At 50.9% G+C, this 22,617-nt stretch overlaps 1 protein-coding gene across 2 annotated transcripts in view; it reads left to right on the top strand.

Moving 5' to 3' along the window:
* BSN (bassoon presynaptic cytomatrix protein) overlaps positions 1 to 22,617 on the top strand; it is an 87,044-nt gene that overhangs the window by 45,771 nt on the left and 18,656 nt on the right. The window lies entirely within an intron of this gene.

Raw genomic sequence — 22,617 nt, forward strand, 5'->3', positions numbered from 1 at the left:
GTTAAGGGCACCCCAGCAAGGTCCAAGGGTGAGGTCATGCAAGTGCCAGTCACCAACTTGTGTCCTCATCCTGTTGCTGTGGATGGAGGCCTTGGGCAGACTGGAGATGAGGCTAATGAGGGATGTTCTGCAGCTCCTGCATTCTCAAATGGTGGGGCTGCAAGGAAGATGATACAGGGCAAAAAAGTGTCAGGGCCTCAGCAAGAGGAGCCTGGGTGCAGGACAACGGAATGGGCTGTGCATAGGGTGGATGTGGGGATGCCTAGTGTTGTATGGATGTGAATTGGATGGTGAATTCTGTAGCCTGCTGAGATGGAGTGCAAGGAGAGGAGAACAGAGGCTGAGATTGTCTGAAATCCACCCAGTCTTACCTGTTATAGTTGAGAGTGTCTCTGAATTGTGATACCCACACAGACCATCTTCCCAAGCACCAAAGAAGTGCCTTAGCCAGTTCTAGCCACTGGTGCCTAGAGAGGAGAGTGGTGCAACTGGTTCAGCTGGAGCATCCTCCTAGCCCTTCCACCTTGGCACCTAGGGAGGGACATCTTCCTTCACCTCCTCCTGGACAAGTGATTTGAAACCCTGACCAGAGGAGGCCCAGGCCTTGCTCCTGGAAGTGCTGCATATCGCAGTTAAGACGCAGAATTGATAACATCAGCACATGGAGAAGTTAATGGGAACTTGAAATGACCAGAAGTAGGATTGCTAATCTTGGATGTGTTCCATGGCAGATAATTACATTTTATGTCCCTAGCTCCTCCCTGTGGTTTCAATTACACCCAGTAATTTTCTGTTCTTCCTGAAGCTGCTGCTGCTGCTGCTCCTCTCATGGTCACATTGGCAGTGGAGGAGACGCCTTCCCAGAGTGTCTGTGGAGGTGCAAACCCCCCAAAGGGCCATCTCAGTGTACACAATGCTGTTTGCAGTGCCAGTGCTCTGCTCCTGCTGCTGCTCCCCCACTGCCTCCACCCTGCCCTGGGGGCTTGAGTGAGGAAAGAGTCCAGGTGTTTGTTCTTTGGGTAGGGCTGAACCCGTGTTGGCATGGCCCTGGGCAGCAGTGTGTTCCCAGGCTGCAGGAAGCTCATGGATTGGTGAGATGGCTTTAATGCTCGCTGGCACCTGGCTGCTAATTAATTAATTAGAGAATTAATTTGGGGTTGGGTTATAGCCAGTAACTGGGTGATCTCTGCATGTACCAGGGAAAGGTGAGCTCTCTCAGCCCTTGTCTCCAGGGTCACTAGCTGACACCTGGGATCAAATTTCAGATTTTGAAGGCTGGACTCTGCCCAGGTTGCCAGAGCTCTTGAGCAAATGCCTTTGGACACCCTTGGGCAAACCCACCCTGGCATGTATGCTCCTCTTAGTGTTTCTTGCTGCAGCTCATCCCTGCAACATCTGTGAGCCTTCAAACAGAGTGAAGACCCACAGCAAGATCCTACCCAGGCTGGCTTTTGTTACCCTTTTTACAGTGAGCCTTTGTCCAGGGTAAAGGGAAACAAGCTCTGCATGGTTGGGTTGTTTTATGGGATTTGTTTTCATAAGAATTGAGGAAGAAGTGCAACACTTGTGCTGTAGATGTTTTTAACAAAAACTTTCTGAGGAAAGGAAAGCATTGCAAGGTCTGTTAATGTGGTTGGGCTTTAGGTTTGCTTGATCTTCTGGGAAAATTGCTCTGTGGTCTGATCTCTCTTTGCCTGCAGCTCACATGGGCTTGTCCCAAGCCCTGAGGTTCATGCAAATACCAGAACTCACTCTTTGAAGTAGTGAGGCTTGATCCATTAATTGCTTGATGAATTAGGACCTTGGCTATAAGCTGCCCTTGGAAGTTGTGTGAAAACTAATGAGGGATTTGATCCCAAGTCTGGTAAGTGCAGAGGAGCATGAACTGTGGTTGAGGTTGGCAGCACGCTCTGTACACACCCCTGGAGCCTGGGCAAGGCTCCACCCTGGGCCCAAAAAGCATCAGCCACAGGGAGGGAGAGGGCATGGCCCACAGTGGACTGGTTTCTGGAAGAAGGATGGAGTTTTTTAGGAAAATAGTGCTAAACCCATGTGTTTCCTGCAAATAAAGTTGTATTGTCACTTCCAGAAAGTGGGGAAGGCTGTTGCCCCTATTTGCAACCCCCTAAAACTCCTGATTTCCCTGGAAAAATGTGTTATTATAGCCATGGTATTTTCATTCCCATCCCACTCCTGATCTAAAGATGGAGTCGGAGGCTCTGTGTCCCTGCCGTCCCCTCCCACCCTGTGCAGCTGCCTGGGGAGGTATCCAAGGAGCTGCCTCCTCCCCAGCTCTCTGTTCAGCCAAGTGCACTCAAACCTACCAAAAGAGGAGAAAATACTAAAAGTGCTGGTTTCTGTGGACTCACTGGCTGAGCTGCATAGGTGCTGAGCCACCCAAAGAAAGGGGTAACTTGTGCTTCCCTTATTGCTGTAAACTGATGCTTATGCAGGTGCAGGATGCTCCAAGAGTATCCCACCCATGAGAAGCTGGGTTGGGCCTCTGAGCCCAGAGTTTCCAGAAGATCTGCCAGCAAGGCTGGCTTTCCTCTGGCTTTGGGTCTTGGTGGGCACGATCAGAAGGTGCTGGTGAGAACTGGAAGCCTAGGGCATGTGAAGAGTTTAGGGATAAGGGTGGCATTTTGGCAGTACATCCCAGGAGAAGCGTGTGGACTGTGGTGGCCCATTCCTCTGTGGGTGACCAGCAGAGGAATCCCAAAAGCGTGCCTGACTTCCACTTCCTCTGCATGCTTGCCATAATACATGTTACCCAGCTTTAAATAAGTTGTTTATGTGAAATACCAGGAGTACAGGTGCCTGGAGCTTCCTCCCACCTCCTCACACCTCCTCCAGGAGCTGCATCCTGGGAGCAGTACTAGGAGCTGTTCTCAAGCCAGAGATGACACTTTGGGACTCTCCCAAATTCCCCACAGCCTCAGCCTGGTGCCATGCAGGAAGGGAAGAGATTTCTGTTGCAGGAAGACCAAGTGCTGGGTCATTTTGCTGGGGACATGGGAAATCTGTCCTGTTTATGGCAGAGTGTGCTGATGGAACAAGTGATCTGGCAAGAGCTGGCTCGCAGCATGATTGGCCTTGTGCTGGCATGATGTTCTCCCAGTAACCCCAGTTGACCCCAATTGACTCCAGGGGTTTTGTATTAAGGAACAAATGAACTATGCATGTTGTGTTACTAAATAAACATGGCAGGATGCCCCTTTGCCTAATTAACCAGCCTGAAACAGGAGCAGTGACAAGTTTCATTGCAGAGCACTGCTGATTCCCAGGTGCCAGGCTGTGACCTCCAGTGGGCACCTGACCCTCAGGAGGGTCCTCTTACTGATTTGTGGTCCTCACCATACCCCATCCAGATGCTAAATCTGCTTTTTTTCCCTTCATTTTCCCATGCATTGTAAAAATAACCCTTTTTTTTTAATAACACTTAGGTTGTCATAGGTGGTGCTGCTGCATTGCCCTGTCTGATCTCACCAGTTGATGCTCTTGGGCTCCTTATTACATGCATTATATGCATATATAATATAGTATGTGCCTATCACGTGTTGGTGAGACACAGGAACAGGTTTCCCAGGGAAGCTGTGGACCTCCCATCCCTGGAAGTGCTCAAGGCCAGGTTGGATGGAGCTTTGAGGAACCTGCTCCAGTGGATGGTGTCCCTGCTCATGGTGGGGGGGGTGGAATGAGATGAGCTTTAAGGTCCCTTCAAATCTGGGATTCTGTGATTATCCTGGATGTGGTATCACAGGATGCAGGAGCAGTGTTTGCTTGAGCCCTTCCTGGGACATGTTCCCCTTCTGCTGCTCCCCTGGTACCTGCAGCCAGCTGCAAACCAGGCTCAGATGGATTTCTTGCAAGAGCTTGTGATCACTGTATCAAATTCTGTCTGGAAAGCCCCAGACCTCTCTTTTCCTCACGATCCAGGAGCTCCTGCTGCATAAAATTGGTCCCTGAGCAGAAGAGCTCCCCAGGGCGGGCTGCTGCCCTGCTCAGGTCCCAGATGCTGATGCTGAGCAAGGGGCTGACCTGCCCTACTTGCACAGGCAGCCGCGGCAGCTCCTGCCTGGAAAACGGACTCCAGGGGGATGGAAAAAGCTCCGTGGGATCAGCCTTTGTGCAGAACAGGGTGTCGCTGCCGGGGGATGGGTTAGAGAAGGAGAGCCGAGGACAGGGTTTGTGCCAAAATTATTTTGGTGTCGGCACGTACGTTTCAGAGAAGGGCTAAAAGGAGAGCAGGGAGGAGTGCCCGGCTCCTGCCTCACCTGCCCCGGCTGCCGGGAGGAGCCTGAGTTCAACTCCCGACTGTGCCCTGCCTCCCTGCCCCCTTCCCAAGGGTCCCTGCTCTCGCTGGGAATGTAATTAGCTCCTAAGCAAAGAGGATTAGCGGGGTTAAGAGAGCCTCCAGCTCAGCACTGTCCTGGGGTGGAAATTCCAGCCCCGGTCTGGCGTCTGGGGCCATTCCCCCCTCCTTCCAAGGCAGAAAAGCAGGATATATGTGCCTGAAGAAGAACCTACCCTCTGGAGCACAGGTGTCTGTGCTGGGCATCCAGCAGCTCTCGTTCTCAGAGAGCCCTGTGTCCTTCAGGGGATGACCAGAAATGCTTCCCAAAGAGCTGCCTGCCTTCAGAGGGTGACAGGGAGGGTGAATGACAAGCTGGGACAGGGGCTTTAAGTTTTCAGGCATCATTTTTCCATAGGAATCCAGGTCCTGTTGGTGTCCTGTTGTTCCTGCCAGGCTCAAGGGGCAGCAGGGACATGTTGTGCAGCTCCTGATGGAGCAGGGAGCAGCTGTTGTCAGTCACCCTTTTGAGGCTGTTTTCCCTGAGTCGAGTGTCCTGCAGTGACAGCTTGGCAGTGTCCCTGGAGCTCAGATGGGCGCTAGGATGGCCCAGTCCCCTTTGCAGGGACAAGAGGAAGAGCAAAGTGCCACTCTTGCAAGGTGAGCAGGGGGTTGGACCCTGGAGATTTCTGCAGGAGAAAGAGGTGGCCAGAGATGCAGGGCACAGGGTGCAGCAATTGCTGGGTTTCTCTTAGATTTTTGTGCAGAAATCATGATTTTAAACAATACCCCAGCCCCGAGGGTATGAATATTTGGGTCAGTCACATAAACTTAAGTCAAACTGAGAGCTCTGCACAGCAGCTCTGCACGAGAGAGGAAGGCGGTGTCGCTGGCCTGAGCCCTCAAATCCTGTTAAAGGCTGGTAATTAACAGCTCGCAGTGACTCAGGAGTTTTCTGTGCTGCTGAACCTGCTGTAATTAAGCTGGTTCCTGCTGCTGGGCTGGGCAGCACTGGGCTCCCCAACAGCTCCTCATGCAGACACGGGGCTGGAGTGGGGCTGGGCTCATTGTAACCCTGCAGGCAAGTTTGAATTAAGAGTGGGTTCCCACCTGATGGGTGATGAGGAGCATCTGTGGGTGGTCCCCTCATGCAGTCCATGTTTCTGTGCTGGACCTCACTGCTGGTTTTTCTGCAGAGCCCCATTAGAAGTTAGCCCTGTGTCTGCTGCTGGCTCTTTTCTGCTCCCTGTGTTTTTGGAGCTTCTGGGACTGCTCCACACACTGGGGTTTGCCTTGCTGTGCCTGCTCTCAGCTTCTGGCCACTTTAAAGTTATATTAAGAACTGCTGTTCCTTTCTTTAATCAGTAAAAAAGCCCAGAGCTCCAGGTTCCCTTCTTGTTTTAGCTGCAATTATATTATTAAGGGACAAATGTCAGCTGTATGTGGACTCTGCTGATTGATGCTTCTGAGGCAGCCACTGCCCACACTGCAGATTGTTTTCAATGCTTCATAAAACTGAACATTATTTTGAGAGGAGTGGCAGTGGCTGAGTGAAGATGGGGATTTCTGCCTTTTAAATGAAGATATATTTGAAGTGAACCATGCTTCCCCAGTGCCAGGCTGGTTTTCCAGAGCACATTTGCTGTGCCCTAGGACTTGGAGCTGCTGCCTGCTGTATTGCTGTGCTCCTGGGCTAGCAAGCTGCTAGGGCCAGCATGCCAAGGTGTCTCCAGAGCTGTCTTGCTGGGAAGTGAGTGGATATGTCAGGATCAAAGCCTGAGTGCTCACTGTGGCTCAGGCAGTCAAAAGATGTGGGCTTACAACAGGCAGCCCTTTGGCTTTGGGGAGGTCAGGATTGCTTCTGGGCCAGCCCGTGGTGCTGGAGCTGAGGTGGCAGCAGGGCAGATGTGACACCTGAGTCTCCACTGCAGATGTCCTTGTCAATAGTCTGTAAGAGCTCTTGGAGCCACCACCCCGCTGTGGGCTCTGCTTTAATTGGTGGTGAAATTTCATCCTTGGGGTATTGATTATGGTTTCCTAGAAAGTGACAAGGAAAAACTTGGGGAAATGCTTTTTGCCCATATAACATGAATAGATCTTCATGGCAGTTCTTCTCCCCAGCTAAGCTTTGGCAGCTTTTCCCAGCAAATGCTTATTTTGGTAGGTATTGCAGATCTGCTTCTCAGGTATGATGGTATTCTGTCCATGAAACTTCCACAGACTCATCCTTCAGAGAGTCACTCAAGCCATCCTTGGGCAGACAGACAGGGACAGTGACCTTGCAGCAGGGACATGGACTCAGCCATACAGGGCTGTCACTGCAAGGACATTGGATTGGATATTCTCACCACTTGGGTGCCATGAATATTAAAATTCACCAACATGGGAAGGGCCTGAGTAACTTTCCATTGCCTGACTGAGGTTTCACAGTTTGGAACAGCTCTGGGAAAGGCTGAGAGAAGATCAATAACTGCCCTAATGCACCCTGTTAGGGGCTTTCTTGACCTTGAGAAGCTTTGAAAAGAGTCACTGTTGTGCACATGAAAGGCTGAAGGCAGTAAAAATAGGCAAAGTGGAAGCAGACAGAGGAAGCAGGACAAGCTAAAGCTGCCATAGTGTTTTATAGATATTAGAAAGGGTTTCATAAATATATGTACTGGAGAGCAAAAGAACCCAGTTCATTCACAAAATCCAGGTCACCTGGTTCTAGCACAGGGTTTTCTGCCTTTGCTGTTCAAGTCAGAGCCAGCAGCCATTCTGGTGGGGCAGCCCTGGAGCTCTGTGCCTGGAGGAGCCTTGTGCCTCTCTCTGCTTGGGGCAGCATCACTGCTGTCCCCTGCAGCACCAACCCAGACATGTCCTCCTAGCTCCCCAGGGAGCTCACAGGGAGCTGCTGCAGACCTCAGGGGGCACCTCCCTCACAGCTGGCATGGGGGGAAGCTGAGGGGGTTCCTGTGCCACCCTCCTAACGCTGTGCCAGCTGCAGCAAAGAGCAGGAGGTGATGGAGGGAGGCAGGGGAAGAGGAGGGCAATGGTACAGAGGAGGCATGGAGCTCTCAGGGGAATGGGGACAGCCTGGACACTCATTCCTGCTCCTGCTGTGCCTTGCATTGAACAGTGAGTGTCTGAAGAAGCTCAGAATCAGTCCCCAGTGCAGGGGCTGGTACCCAGCATCAGGAGGTTATTGCCATCTCTGCCCTGGGACACAAAGTGCTTGGATCAGAGGGGCTTGGACCATGTTTGCGATCAAACTTTCTGATGGCTCCTTGGGGTCTGGTGGGACATGGCAGCACTGACCCCTGAGTCAGGCTGCTTCATGGAGTGTATGGGAGCTCGTGTGTGTCCTAGAGCTCTCCCTTGGCCACAGCAGGAGCTGCTGGTGGAGGTGGTGGTAGACACTGCTCTTGCAAAGGCAGAAGGTGCGGGGAGAGTTGGATTGGAGGGAACCTTTGGAGCAGCATGCTCTGAGGAGCACCATGGGGGCTGGTGGTCCCTGAGCAGGTACCAGCAGCAGATGATGAGGATGGTGAGACCACCTAAATCAGAGTCTAAAGCTGTGATGGGCAGACAGAGAAATAGCTCTTTTAGTGGGAGATGGTGACAGGATTTGGCTGTTCAGCTCCAATTTCCACCCCTGTGAGCAGCCACAGCTTATCCTGATGGGCTCACAGACCATTATACAACCTGGATCTTTCTTCTTTCTATTTTTTTTAATAACATGCCATGTTAGTGCTTTATTTGGGAACATGTTGGGACACTTAATCGAGCGTTTAATTGGCTTTGTAACAGTGGATTTCTGAGTGGGCTGAGGAGGAGACAGCTTTAGGGCTGGGTTGCAGTGGAGATGCTCAATTTTCCAGCTGAGATGGGAGCATCTCAGACTGAGCTTGCTGGTGTTGATCCACTTACCAAAGCACTATCATTCTTCCTGTTGAGCCCAGTGGCATTTTGCAGTTGTATCCTACAGACTTTAGGATCTGTAAAGGTCCCTGGAACAAAATGAGAGTGAGGAGAGGGGCTGCCAGTGGTGAAGCATGTGGCCATGCTGGGGAAGAATCCAGTGGGAATGCTGATGGTAGGATGTGATTGTTGGGGATGGGTTTTGCTAGCTCAAGCCAGGCTCTTATGTTGATTCCTTTCTTGCCACATCCAAACCTTGCTGGTAAAGTGCATGGGCAGGACAAGCCCACTTGGGCAGCTGGGGCACTGGAAGGACATGGGTGCTGTGCTGCTGATAAAAGTCCAAGCCTTTATCAGAGTGTGTGCAATTGAAGGCTGTGTCCTTGTGTAAGGATCAGCAGGACCTGAAAGACAGTTTGTGGTATCTACAACTCAGCCAATGCAGGGGCTCACCCTGGTTTAACAGTGTTCCACATACCATGTAGTTCAGGACTCAGCCCTGCTGTGTGCTGGGATGCTCTGTTTCCCCACATGTGCTGGGGTGAGCCATGCAAGGTAAGGACTAAGATCCCATCTCCCAGGGAGTACAGTACTGGCTGTTTGAGAAAACACTGCTGGACAAGGGAAGAAATGACATTTACTCTATGGAAAGAAATGGCATTATTGGTGTGGTTAAAAATTACTGCTCAGGAGGTGGCCAGCATGGTGTTCTTGTTCTTCCTCCATAAATCATAGGATCACTGAATGGTTTGGGTGGGAAGGGATCTTAAAGCCCATCTGGTTCCAATCCCTCTGCCATGGGCAGGGTGATCAGGTTGCTGGTGGGGGACACAAGCTTGTCCCATCAGGTGGCACTGCCAGGAGATGTGGGATGGGAGCTGGGCCCTCACCATCATCCCTCTCCTCAGGTTTCCCTGCTTTGCAGTGTAAACTCTGCTCTCCTGTGAAACAAAGCCTTCCTCTGAGGTGGAGAGGGAGGCTCTGTATAATTAATGCTGCTGTGGGAATCGGGGTGCTGCAGTGCTGCAGTGCCCAGGACTCAGCTGGGCTCCAGTGCAGCATTCCCTGCATGCAGCCATCCTCTGCTGGGCAGCACTGAGGAGCAAGCACCGTGAGCCAGGGCTCTTCAGCCTCTAATTTAAGCACAAAACCTCACAGCATGTGGAAAGGCAGAAAGCTGAATGGAGCAGGGAGGTGCACTAAGGAGCTGCTCCTTCCTCCTCCCCCTGGCCTGGTTACTGGGCTGATGAGCTGGGGAAGGTGGATGGCACCAGCCTGAAGCAAAAATAAACACCAAAGTGAAATAGAAAATGAAAGCAAGCTCATTCTTTGAAGCATACTGGGACTCTGAGCCTGGGAAGGTCTCTGAATGGATATTTTGAGCAACGTTTCATTCTTACATTACCCAGTAATGTGTAGTGGTTCTCAGTCTCGGTGGTGGAGCTGTTAGTGTGGCCTGTGGCCACCTCACAGCCATCTTTCCAATGATTTTTCTACCACAGGGGTCAGGGACTGAGTGGAAATATATGATTGAATGCCTTTTTGGTTGACATTTGCTATGGAAGTTGAGAGGAAAATGTTTCACAGGGACAGTTTGTCCTCTGGAGGTGTGACACTTGCAGAAAGGGGTCTCCATGTGGCACCCCAGGGCAGGTGCTGAGTAGCAAAGCCCCAGGTGCTAGAAATAGGTTTATTTATTTATACTAATTTTCTGTTCTCCCAGAGGAAATTCTTGCATGGCTTCTGGGGACCCACGTCCTGGCATGAGGAGGAGTTGGGTACCAAACCTTAACAGGCACTTTGACCCCCTCCAGGGAGTTCATCTGCCTCTTACCTCCTTAAAAGCCTTGCCACAGGACCTTGTGAGCCCTGGCTTCCTCCATCTGCATTTTCTCCACAGAGCAGAAGAGGGAATGACATGTCCCTCCATTTTCCACTCCCTGTTCATTTCCTGGCCCTCAGTCAACCCGTTCAGCACAGATCATCATCCCTGCTCCTGTCATTTCATCTGAAACAGCTTCCTTTTCCTATGTGTCCCTGGCTTTTTGTGCCTAAGAGCAGCTGCTCCTCTGGGCAGACAGAAGCCATGCTGCAGCTTCCTTGGTGGTGAGACAGGATTCCTTAAAAACCCCAATGCTTCCATAGCCTCTTTCTTCACATAAGGCTGTAAAGTAGCTCCTTTCCAACCCCTGGGAGCGTAGGAGGGATGAGCCAGGAGGTGCCATTATTAACAGAAGTGATTGTAATTGTAAGCCAGGGCATTAACAGAGATGTTTATGCTTGATCCAGCAGTGATTGCACTCCTTTCCTTCTCCGATTTTTATCCCTTTCCTGCTCCTGTGAGCAAGTGGAAAGGTGTTTCCAGAGCTTGGGCTTCCCCTTTTCCTTCCCTTGTGGGTTCACCCTGCAATATTTAGAAAGCATAGGCAATATTTAGAAGCCTCCAGGGGATAAAATGCTCCATCAAATGTGTGATCATTCTGAGAAAATGGGAGAGTAATTAGGAAATGTCCCTTGAGGAACTGACAAAGCTCAGGAGAGTGCCAGAGGCTGGGCCAGCCAGGCTCCAGTGTCTCCAGGGGCTTGCCTGCTCCCTAAGGACATTGATTGCTGCAGTGCAAACTGAATTTCTCTGCTGTGGGGATGGTGAGGCCCTGGCACAGATTGTCCAGAGCAGCTCTGCATGCCCTGTCCCTGGAAGTGTGGATGGGGCATGGAGTAACCTGGTCTAGTGGCAGGTATCCCTGCCCATGGCTGAGGGTTGGAACTAGATGATCTTGAATGTCTCTAGATGATCTTGAATGTCTCTTCCCACCCAAATTGCTCTAGGATTCCATGATCTCCCAGAGGGAATGCCAGCGTCTGCTTGGGACTGATCACCTCCAGCATTGGGGGTGATGATATGGGGTTCCACCTACAAGTGGCTGCTCTGCCACCCAATTAATTTTAATGTGAAATTCCCCAAATTTGAAAGGCAATCCTGGCCAGGCATAAGAAAATTGATAAGAAATTTACACAAAGTCTAAAGTGGGAGCGTAGCCACACCCTCAGGAAACTGAGTAGGAACTCATGTGCCTGCCCTCTGGCAAAAGGACATCCAAAATTATTTATTCCTTTGCACTTTGCCAAGAGTTTCTAAATATGTTTCTTCAAATGGCACCTAGAGAAGTGAGATCTTCTAGGCAGTACACAAAATGAGCTGTTATAAGTAAGCAGCTCATTAACAGGAATGCTGGCGCCTTCTCTTTGAAAAAAAACATCCTGCTTGGATTTAGCACTGGTTGTTAAATTGTTTGCAGGCTGGATGGTGGTTGGTTTATAGTTCTGATGCAGTCACAGCCAAGCACAGGTGCACTGAGAGCAGCGGGGAGCTGGAATTCCCAGCCAGGACAATGCCAGGAATCCAGGAATTAAATGTGCCCCCAGCCTGAAAACAGCAGCTTGAGAAGCTCAGCCAGGGGACCCTCCTGCTCCAACAGAAGGAAATATCGAACTTTTTCTTAAAAATTGCTTCAATTCTTTGTGTGGTGGAATAGAATTTGCTGGGGTGGGGTGGGCAGAGGTGTAGCTCTCTGCTGGACTTGCTGCCCAGCTGAAATGCATTTCCCTTCTGAGGCTCTCCTAGAGCTGATTTTAAAGCTCTTTAGGAGCTCCTGGAAGCAATTCCCCAACAAAGCAAATCGTTTCAGCTAATTAAGAATCTGATGAGAAAGCCCCAGGTAATACTTTGCAACTTAAACAACTTTCTGGGGTGTTTGGAAGAGAAACAATTGGAAAGGTGCAGCTGCTGTGTTTGCATTTTGTGTGTTGGATGGCAGAGTGGAGGCACAGGGATCTGGGGGACACGGCTGTGGTTGCTGCTGTGCTCTATGCTGCTGGTGACAGGGGGAAGGGGACAGGAGGAGGCTGGGATGTCACAGCTCTTGTCCCATGTGGATGGTGTCTCTGGGCGTCCTGGCAGCCGCGCTGTGGGGCACGGGGGGGCTGTGCTGGCGGTGCCACAGGGCAGGAGTGAATAAACCATCCTCCCCATCACACCCTGCAGGCCAGGCTCAGTGCTGGGCTGCTCCCTGTGTGCTGCTGCTGCCGTGGTCCCAGCTCTGCAGAGGCTCAGAGAGGTGCAGAACCCAGGGTGCTCTGCAGAGCATCTCCTGTGTTTCCGGCAGGGAAGATCCACCCCTGGGAGCTGTTCAGGCTCAGCCATGCAAAAATCCATGGTGATACGGGGGAAGGGAACAGTCCCAGCTTCTCCCAGCCCCGTGGGCAGGAGCCAGTGGAGCCCAAGCACCCTCTCACCAGGGCTGGAAGGCTCTGCAAGGCTCTGCCTCCTTTGCTGAGGATTATTTCAGTTCTGTTTCTGCCTCACTGAGGCCGTGCTGAGCCAGCGCCAGCTGTCCCCGTCTGTGCCAAGCAGTATTTGGGAACCAGGGCAGGCTTTTCCCTGTCTCTGCTCTCCATGGCTATAGGTCCCCCACCAGCGAACCCTTGAGCTGCCTCAAAGCTCATTCTGGCTACAACCATCCAAATGCACCAGACCCCCTCAGCAGAGCATGAGGTTTTATTTCCAAAGCGTTCTCTTCACTGCTGCTTTGCCTCCTCATCTTCCCACTGCCATCTGCTCTGCCTGCTAAATTAAGGCAGCGTGCTGCGGGTGAGCGGTGCCGTGCTCAGGAGCCTCTGCTCTGCCCGGGCTCCTCGGCACAGGGACCCTCTGCTGGCCGTGCGGGGAGCTGGGAGGGAAAGGGGAGGGTTTGTCTGCCCCTCTCCCCGCCCCAGTTTCGGGTTTGTCTCTCCGAGTTGATGGAAAGAGTGGTACCCACTCAGGGTGATGCCTTGCAAGGGATTTGGCTTCTCATCTCCCACCTGGGGCAGATGGTGACTTGCTGAGACAGGATGCCCGAATTTTCTATAGTTTAAGTGAAATAAACCCTACATTAGGAGACCTTAAGTATCTGGAGAACAGCCCAAGTCCTTCATGCTGCTCTCATCCCTTGATGCCCTCTCCTGTGATTTCCTTGTGAAGGAGTTACTGTAAGGAAATAGATATAGGACCACCTCCACCACCCTTTTCCCTGGAATGATGAAAAACCTCAAAGGCAGATTTTCTGGGGGCCTCTTTTCACCAAAAATGTGAATTCCTGTGCCCAGGACAGAGTGGGAATCACTCTGTGTCCTAACACATGGTAGAGCACAATCCTCTGTCTGCTTTTGTGTTTTTCACAACACAAAACCCAGAAGAAAGGCGAGGTGGGGAGATGTTTTGCACGGTTAGCCCAGAGACCTCATTGCCATGGGATACTGGAAGAGAAAGTACAGCAAAACACTGGAACACTAAGGGAGAGTTTGGGGGAATTGGAGACACCTTTGGGAGCGATAATAGGGATTTCTTCATTTCAGAGATCTGGTTCGGGATTTTCAGATGGGGTCACTGAATGCTTGGTATTGTCCCATGCCACAGCTAGCAGCCTTTGGCCATTATTTGTGTCATGGCTGGGAGATAAGTAGCAGTCTCTGAGCTCTGACATGAAGGGCTGTTTTAGGGCTGCTTTTTTTGGGTTAGGATATTTTAATTGTTGGGAGCTCAAAGAGCACCTGGTTCCCAAGCCTGTGGAAGCAGTAAGCATTGATTTCAGAGGGGTTTCGTTGACTCTGAGACAAAATATTCTCAAAGCAAAAGAAAAGCAACCCTACAGGTATTTGGTTTGGGAATAACCGCACAAAGTGAGGGTGGGCATGAGGCCAGGCTGGTGGGGCGGGTTTGCCCATGGCTCTGCAGGTGTGGGCTCTGTCCCAGCCAGAGCAGGGTCCAGGCTGAGGGGCTGAGCCCGGCCCGGGTGAGGGAGCTGCGGCAGCACATCCCACTGCTGCTGGGAACAAACACCCGCGCTGGCTCTGCGAGGGAGCTGTGAAATTCCCCTCTTTACATAATTCCCTGCTTTACTCAGAGCTGTTAAGTATGACCAACAGTCATCTGTTTGCCGAGAGCAAATAGGACATGAGGAGAAGAGGAGCAAACCAGAGCTAGGCAGAAGTATTTTTAACAAATCCGGGTTTTTCTTCAGGCTGGAAGTCAGGGGAGTGTTGCCAGCCTTTGGAGGAGCAGGTTTCTGCAGTGGCCCTGAACTACTCTTAAAGTGGAGCTTCTTAAATTACTTAAAGGGTTTAAGTGAGGTGGTTCCTCTTGTGGCTTCAGGAGCCACAAAGTCCCACAGGCATCTGTCTGTCTGCAGAAAGGGCAGCTGGGGAGGGAAATGCCTTCACAGTTCATATTAAATTAAGTAAATATGTGATTTATATGATTTTCTAAATTTTTTTTTAAGCAACCATTTTATGTGAACTTCACCATTTCATTTTGCCTTCTTAGCTTCATTCTTGCTGCATTTGCTCTTGAGATGGAAAATTGCAGCTCTTCCACCCCAGCAGCTGTAGCAGTTCCTACTCCTGGCTCCAGAGAGACTGGGCACTGCTGGTGGGAGCATCCATCCAGGTCAGGGTATCAAATCACCCTGTGCCAGCTGGGGGGCCATCAGCTATCCCTAACAGAGGTTGAAGTTAAAATAAGGTGGTTCTCAAAAGAATCTTAAGTTTAAAATAAGTTCCAAAGCTGATGAAAATTGAATTGGCCCCACCATGACACATTGTCCTTCTATAGGCAGCTCATGATTCCTGACTCCATCAGGGTGCCCAAAATGTGGAAGGAGTCAGGAAAAACTTAAGGTAAGGACAGGGGGTGGTTCTGGGGAGGATGGTTGGAGCTGTACCCCAGGCAGGTGGGAGATGCTGGCCCTGCCACTCCAGCTCTGCCATGGGCAACAGGTGAGGGGATGGGACAGGGTGTGCAAGGCATGAGTGTGGAAAGATGCTGCTGTGTATCATTTGGGAAGTAAAATGGCTCATCCATCTCCATTGTAACAACTCATGTTTCTAGAACGTTTCCCAGCCTTTTAGTGTAATAGTTTATTGACCTGCACAGCAGCATGAAAGATTATGGGAGTTAATTTTTCAAGCTTATCACTTGATTTATTCCATAAAGGTAGTTCATTTAATTAAAATATTTCTGCTGCTGGAATTAGGACTCACAGCCCTGAAGCCTGGAGCAGGGTGCATGGGCTTTTTGAAGAAGCAGTTATTTAATGTGGTCAAGCAGCACTGCCCACAGACACCAAAGCATCCAGTTCTCTAGGCACACATGCAGTCAGGGCAAAAATCATAGATGCAGCTGTTTCCTCCAGTGCAGGAGTGCAGGTATCTGCTCCCCATGGGAAAGGGGTTTGGTGGCTCTTAGCAGCCCTGAGTACCCTCAGCCACCTCCCATGGGGGCTTTGGTCTCTGCCAACATAGGGTTGTTTCTTGGGATGATATTAAAAAATATCACTATATTTAAAGCTTGGAAAGTGCAGGTACTGCAGGATATTGGTTTGTGATTTCCTCAGCTCTCAAGCCATACCACTGATGGCTCCCCAACCTGCTTTGAAGTGATCCCTTGTGATCATGAAAGCGGTTCAGAGCCAGTTTGCTGCTGCTGGACTGCTTTGGGGTGAGGGGACAGGCGAAGCAGCTCCTAGGGAGAGGAAGCTGAAGCTTCCCAAAATGCTGATTTTCTTCTGGTTTGGAAATGAGTGTCTGATAGACACTTGGGGCTCTCTGCAATTTAAAACAGAGCAATCAGACAGCTTGAATCTGCTTTTATCAGATGCAGCAAATTGCTAGTTGTATGGCTGGATATTTTAGTCAACACTAGTGCCTATGAAAAAAGAAGGTTTTGGTTAAATAAGACTCCTCTGATAAACTTAGCTTTTCTTGGATTTTCTTCCATTCAGTTGGAAAACCATATAGAACATTGTATTTGTTTTCTGCAGAGTTGGCCAGGGTTCCCTTAGCAGGCATTATTTTTGCTGCAGACTTGAAATCTTCTGCATGCAGGTTCAAATGGCTTCTGAGGAGCCACAGTTTCTGTGCCACACGTGTGTGACATAGCCAGGAGGAACACCTTGCACCTACACCATGGGAGTGGGGCCCGTGGTGGCCGGGTATGGGCTCTGCTGGACCTGCTTGACATCTCCTGGGCATTTTTGTGGGATTATTATCATGCAGCTGGTGTTCAGAGATGCTCTGCTGCTGCTAACCTTGGCTGAGAAATACATCCTGATAATGGGCACTGTTAAAGATAAGGCTGCTTGGCAGGCTGATAAATCTCATTAAGGAGTACCCGATCACAGAGTAAATTACAATGCACGTCCAGATCGATTCAGACAAAAATGAACAATATATTACTTTGTTATCACTTGGGGAAAGCAGACTCCTGGCTCAGTGCTCGTGGGTTTGGCTGCTGGAGGGGAGCTGTGCTGGGTGGCACTGGAGCTTGCTGAGGAGAGGCAGCTTCTCAGTGGGTGCAGCCCTGGCAGTGCAGAGCAGGAGCCCAGCAGCCCTCAGGGAGGCTGTGCTGGGAACAACTGGTCTGAGTGTGGCTGAGAAGGGACAGGGAGCTTGGGCATGGTGGAGAACAAGAGCTGCATTCCTCTCTTCTCCATGGTTAGATGGTGGTTCTCCCAGTCTGGTCTGCAATGACTGTGAATGATCCAGACATCTCCATAAATGTCACATTGGAGCAAAATGGGAAAATTAGAGCTTGCTGTCCTTGGGACAGCCATAGCTAATCTGTGAAAAGCAGACCAAACCCTCTGCTGCTTTAATGCTGTTGCCTGGATTTTATTGTGAACAGAAAATCTTCTTAATACTTCATCCATTTGGATCCAGTCTCTTGGAACTGAGCTGGTAGTTAATTTAGTTCTTTCTCTGAGATGAAACAGAGAGGAATAGTAAGGCTCAGTGAAAAAGAAAATGAAAACTGCTTTCAGCATCAGATTTGCTCTCTTGTTCCTGCTATTTTTCTTTTTCTTAAATACTCAGCACATGCTCACGTGTCACCTCCCATCATTGCACCTCCAGCTGTCCAACCTGGACATGACTTTTCTCCCACTTCTCTGGAAAGATGCTCCATCTTGAGTCCATCCCAGGCCAGGGGCAGTTTTATCTCCACCTGCTCATTGCAGAAGGAAACATCAGGTAATGGTCAAAGTAGCAGAAGATGTGTGGTGATAACCAATGGCCAAGAAAAAGCACGAGCACATCCAGACTGGAAATAACAGCAGAGATAAATGAGTGTCAAAGCTGCTACGCAGTGGTGGCAACTGTGGGAAATCAAGGGTGAAATGTGAAATTTGGACCCAAGTGCTGAGGGGTGACAAGGTGCAGATGGGAGTGGCTGATAGTAACAGAGAGAATGGCTCCTCCTAACCATCTCCAGGGAAACCCATGTTAAACTCAAGTTTGTCTCCACCACCATTGCCCTGCTGGGAGCTGGCACCTCTGCTTCCCATTCCCAAAGGCAGCTGGCTCCTTTCTGGATGTGTGTGCCAGTGCAGGAGCATGGCAGTGACCCTGCTGCTCAGCAGGCCCTTCCCAGGGCAGTGGATGCTCACCCACAGCCCGGGCAATCCAATCTGTCCCATGGCTTTTAGACAAGCCAAAAGCATCAAAGTGGTCTCCTCAATATCTTACTGATTATTTTTTAATTTTTTTTTTAATCTAATGAACTGGAAGGAAATATGTTGAGTGGGGAGGGATGTCTATATATATTCTGCAAAAGCACCGGTTTCCAAATTTTGGACAGCTGTGTACCCTTTTTTAGCAGCCCCTTCACACAGCCCACACAGCACCCAGGCTCTCGCCTTCAGCTCGTTTGGAAATACACTTCCTTGATTGCAAAATAGTTTAAATCCTTTGACTTAGAAACATTCTTGTCGTTCAAAATGGATTTTTTTTTCTTTTTTTTTTTTTCAAGCTCCAAAAATACAGAAGGTGCTTCCTGCCACAGCAGCTGCCCTAATTTTGGAGGGGATGGAAGATGGGCAGGGATGAGCAGGGGGGAGCCTGGCTCGTGGCTATGGCCACACAGGGATGCAGGGGATCAGAAGCTTCCAGGGTGGGAGGTGCTGGCTATGGGGGCTTCAGCTGGATGCCAGAGCTGGGGTTTATTCTGGGGTCCCAGCCAGATGTCCCAAATGGGATGTCCAACTGTCCCCTTGGCATTTGGGTCAGTCAAGGTGAGCTGCTTTCCTAGTTCTGTGGAATAAAAATTTTGGGGTCCAACAGTGAAATAACAATATCAAAAAGTAATCTGAGCTTGACTAACACCATAGTTCCTGACAACAAGGAAAAGTTGGTAGCAATTTCCTCAGATTCTGTCAAGCCAGATTTGGGAAGGACCCATGCTGGGAGCCCTGGGACAGCCCAGGGGACAGCAGAGCAGGAGACCTGTCCACAGGTCAGCACTCCAAAAAGTCCATCCACTTACTGCAGTGGGCAGCAGTGCAGGGGAAGGGTCTGGAGCACAACTGAGGAGCAGCTGAGGGAGCTGGGGGGCTCAGCCTGGAGAAAAGGAGGCTCGAGGGAAACTTCAACTCTCTACAACCGCCTGAAAGGACACTGTAGCCAGGAGAGGGTTGGTCTCTTTTCCCAAGCAACAAGTGCTAGGATAATGGAAACATCCTCAAGTTGTGCTAGGGGAGGTCTGGATTAGATATTAGGAAAAATGTCCTTGCAGAAAGTTTTCAGGCACTGAAACAGGTTCTCAGGGAAATGGTAGAATCACCAGCCTTGGAGGGATTTAGAAGACATGCAGGTGTGACACTTGGGACGTGGGTTAGTGGTGGCCTTGGCAGTGCTGGGGTAACAGTTTGACTCGATCTTAGAGCTCTTTTCCAACCTAAACAACCCCATAATTCTATGATTCCGCCTCCACCGCTGCCACAGGAGGGATGCCCTGAGCCAAGGTCATGGCCAGTGTGGTTTGCAGGTGGTTGGGGTGGCCAGGGTGTGACAGCCCCGTGTGCAGCTCCTGGGGCCGCAGAGCCGTGCGGCGCTGTCCCCTCTGCTCACCGGCCCGGCCGCGGCTGCTGCAGCGCGCTAAGCTGCACTTGGCAAGAGCACAGCTGTTCCTCGAAGGCAGGCAGAGGGTAGCATTGCTATTACTCATCAGTCAGAGACTTTCAGCTGCAATAATCCTGCGCTGGCTGTGTGCAGGATCGAGCTGCAGGGTGGGAGGCCCTGTGGGAGCTGTTTTGCTGACCCCCAGGCTGTGCTATGCAGGGCTGGTTCATCCCTACTGCAGCCACAAGCAAGGAGCATTATCCTTGGGATGAGACATGGCAAGGAGAAGGGACAGACAAGGAACAGGACAGTGATGGCCACTTTGGCACCTGGCTGTTGTCTGGCTGCCCATCTCTGCTTGCCTTCCCCTTTCCATGGCACCAGTAAAGGGGATGGGCTGTGGAGCTGACACCCTGCTACTGCTCCAGGTCCCCTCTGGGTGGATTTGGGGAGGGAGCACTGGTGCAATACACACCATCTTCCCTGCAGCTGTCACAGGGCTCGGAGATGCCTCTGCTCATGTCCTCTCCCAACATGCTGACAGCAGCTCCAGTGCTCAGTCATCATGTGCAGCTTCTTCCATCCTCTCTTTCTGTGTCTGTTTTCCACCTGAGAGAGGTCCCAGCACAGAGAAGGGATGAAGTGGAGCAGATGAGAGGCAGAAAACAGGCCCTGTGAGGCAGAGCTCATCCCGGCCAGCTCATTACCCTGTGCTGCTTTTAATCACATTATTGCAGTGTGAAGGCCATCAATACATTACACACATTTAAAATAGAGCAGGGGAGGGACCATCAGCTCCATCAGCCTGAGACAGGCCACAGGAACAGATAAGAATAGTCTGTTGCTGGAAAACACATCACTGGGTGGCTTAGTCAAATGCTATAAATAGCAAGGGATTGAAATAACTGTGGTGGCTTTCAGGGGAGCTGATCTGCAAGCCCGGGGTTGTGCTAAAACTTGCCCAGTTGATGGTAATGAAGTCAATTAGTGTGGAGCAGTTGGCAGCTGAGGAGAACTCAGCTGCCTGAGGTGTATGCAGTCCCCTCTCTGCCTCTCCCTGCAGATGGAGCTGGGAACTGCGGCGTTAGGTGGGAGTGGTGAGGGGAAGGATGCTGGGCAGCTCCACTGCTCCCCCAGCCTGGCAGGCATCAGTGTGTGCCCACTGGGCTCCAGAGACACGACCTGCTCTGCTCACCACTGCTTGGGAGCTCCCTTTAGTGCTTTTTTGTTTACAGATTCTATCTATCTGTCTGTCTATCTATCTATCTATCTATCTTTGCATCTACACACATGCTAAGCTTCAGAAGCAGCATTGCATTAGCATGTGTGCATTAGCAAACATGCAGACAGTTCTGTATCTAGCTTGAGTGGGTTTTTGAGGTAGTTTTAGAGCAAACAAAGGCACAATCAAGGTAGTACCCTGTACTTTCTGCTCTGTCTGTCCTGGAGGTGGCTGTTAGTGGTGGTGTGGGACACACAACCCCACGCTCTCCCCAGGGATGCCCCTTTGTGCTTGCTGGCCCCAGTTTCCCTTGGTCTCAGTGCCTTCCTGGTACTGGGGCACCTGAATTGCCTCTGGTGTGTTCCCCCCCCAGATGCAGATCTCACAAGCACCTCCTCTGTGTGCTCCATCTCTCCTCCTGATCTCTGGTGCTTCCATCATCACAGCGCACGCTTTGTTTCCTTGCCCTCATTTCAAATCCCATCACTGCCTCAGCCTCCTAGGAGAGATAAGGGCTGGGGTGGAGGGAAAACCAGGCCTGTGGTTGTCTGCTGATGGCACATGATTGTTCAGAGCACCCTTTGTGAACATCCCCATGTCAGATTTTGTTGTACATCCTCCCCTCTGTAATCCAACATCCCAGAGAAGAGCCTTTGGCACTGGTCAGCACACCCCCTTCCCCCACTGTGTCCCAAAACTGTGGCAGCTTAGTCAAAGGTGCTTGGAGAGGTGTGGGGAGGGGATCTGGGGGGCTCTGGAGAGTTCAGCTGGGATAATGGGCAGAATCCAAGGGGGAGTGAGCATCAGCCAGTGTTCAGGCATTGGCATCTGGAATGAGTGAGCACCAGGATTGCCTGGGGAGGCTGCTGGCTGAGAGAGCTGTGAGAGAGAAAGGCACAGGAGCACCTGGAAGGTGGGGAACCTGCCAGGCAGAGCCCGGGCATTGCCTGAGGTGGGTCTGAAACAGCCCTGGCAGCCAGTGATCAGGCATGACTTAGTCCCTTTCCTCCAACACTGTGCTAAAAACCATGCACAGCACGGTCAGAGCTGCAGTGTTCTTAGCACAAGGATGCAGAGTGTTAGGGAACTGGGATCACACAGTGAGATGCCCCCATTTCTGCCGTGGGAGGGTGTGTGAAAGGTGTCTGCTTGTCAGGAGCCCTCCTAAAGGGAGCTTTCCTGCTAGTGGGGCTGAGAAGAGGGCTTGGGAAGTGATTTTATGAGGTTCTTGTTAATTTGGATCTTGATTCAGATACCAGAAGTGTTTTCCATATTTTCCAGGCATCCATCTGTCACAGTGATGAGCCCTGCACAGTACTTTGTCAGCAAATAAATGAAATATTCTGGTGAGATTCACTGCATTTAATGCTGGGAGATGAGATCTGGTTTGCGAGATACTTGTACCTCATGCTGCTTATCTTACTTTGTACAGGTTTTTGTCCCACTATTTTAATAGATACTGTTTTGTTTGTGTAAAATGATGCTGAAGAGCATAAGTAACTGGTCAGAGTCCCTGGGTCAGGTTGTGGGGAGCAGTTTGTGTGGGGATAAAGAGCATGGCTGAGCATCTTCCAGGCACTGCAGAGGTTGAGCCAAAGGGCCTAGGGGCTGATGGGGATGGTGGGACTGGTAACCAGCAGCTAACTGGGGAAGCTGGGAAGCTTCTGGCACCACTGGCTCCCACCAAGCCTCTCAGACCTCCAAGTCACTGAGCAGAGGATTCATGTTTAACTGTGATGCTGATGCTCTCTGGCTCCATCATTAAAAAAACCCAGCGGCGCTGGGGGAATTGAGCATTTAATTAACTTGCCAAGTGGTAACGTTGACCAGAATTATGCAGGAAGACTTCTATTTTAGTTAATTACAGTTTTGTTGTAGCCCATTAGTAAATTGAAACAATTGCAGGGTAAGACCCGGTGGAGGTTGGCCAGCAGGGCTGTGGCCACCTGCCAGCCCGCTCTGGAGCTCTGGGGGGGCCAAGCACACCCCAGCCCTGCAGCCCTCACTGCTGATCCCCCTACCCCAGGGGGAGCAGGGGCAGCCATGGGCACAGCACTTGCTGCCCCTTCAGCAGAGCTGGCAGGAATTGTGGCCAAGCCCCTGATGCCATTCTCATGGTGCACAGGTGAAACCTGGCATGGCCGTTCCCACTTAGATGCAATGTCTTAACCAAAGCTGCCTTCCCTCAGTCCCTCATGTCCTGCCCCCAGGGCTCTGTCCTGCCTCTTGTGACCCCAGCAGCACTGATTGTCTCTCCAGAAACCCACTTTTC

The sequence above is a fragment of the Melozone crissalis genome, unplaced genomic scaffold (genome assembly GCF_028551555.1).
Source record: "Melozone crissalis strain CALT ecotype California unplaced genomic scaffold, PUWL_Pcris_2 ptg000029l_1, whole genome shotgun sequence".
NCBI lineage: Eukaryota > Metazoa > Chordata > Aves > Passeriformes > Passerellidae > Melozone > Melozone crissalis.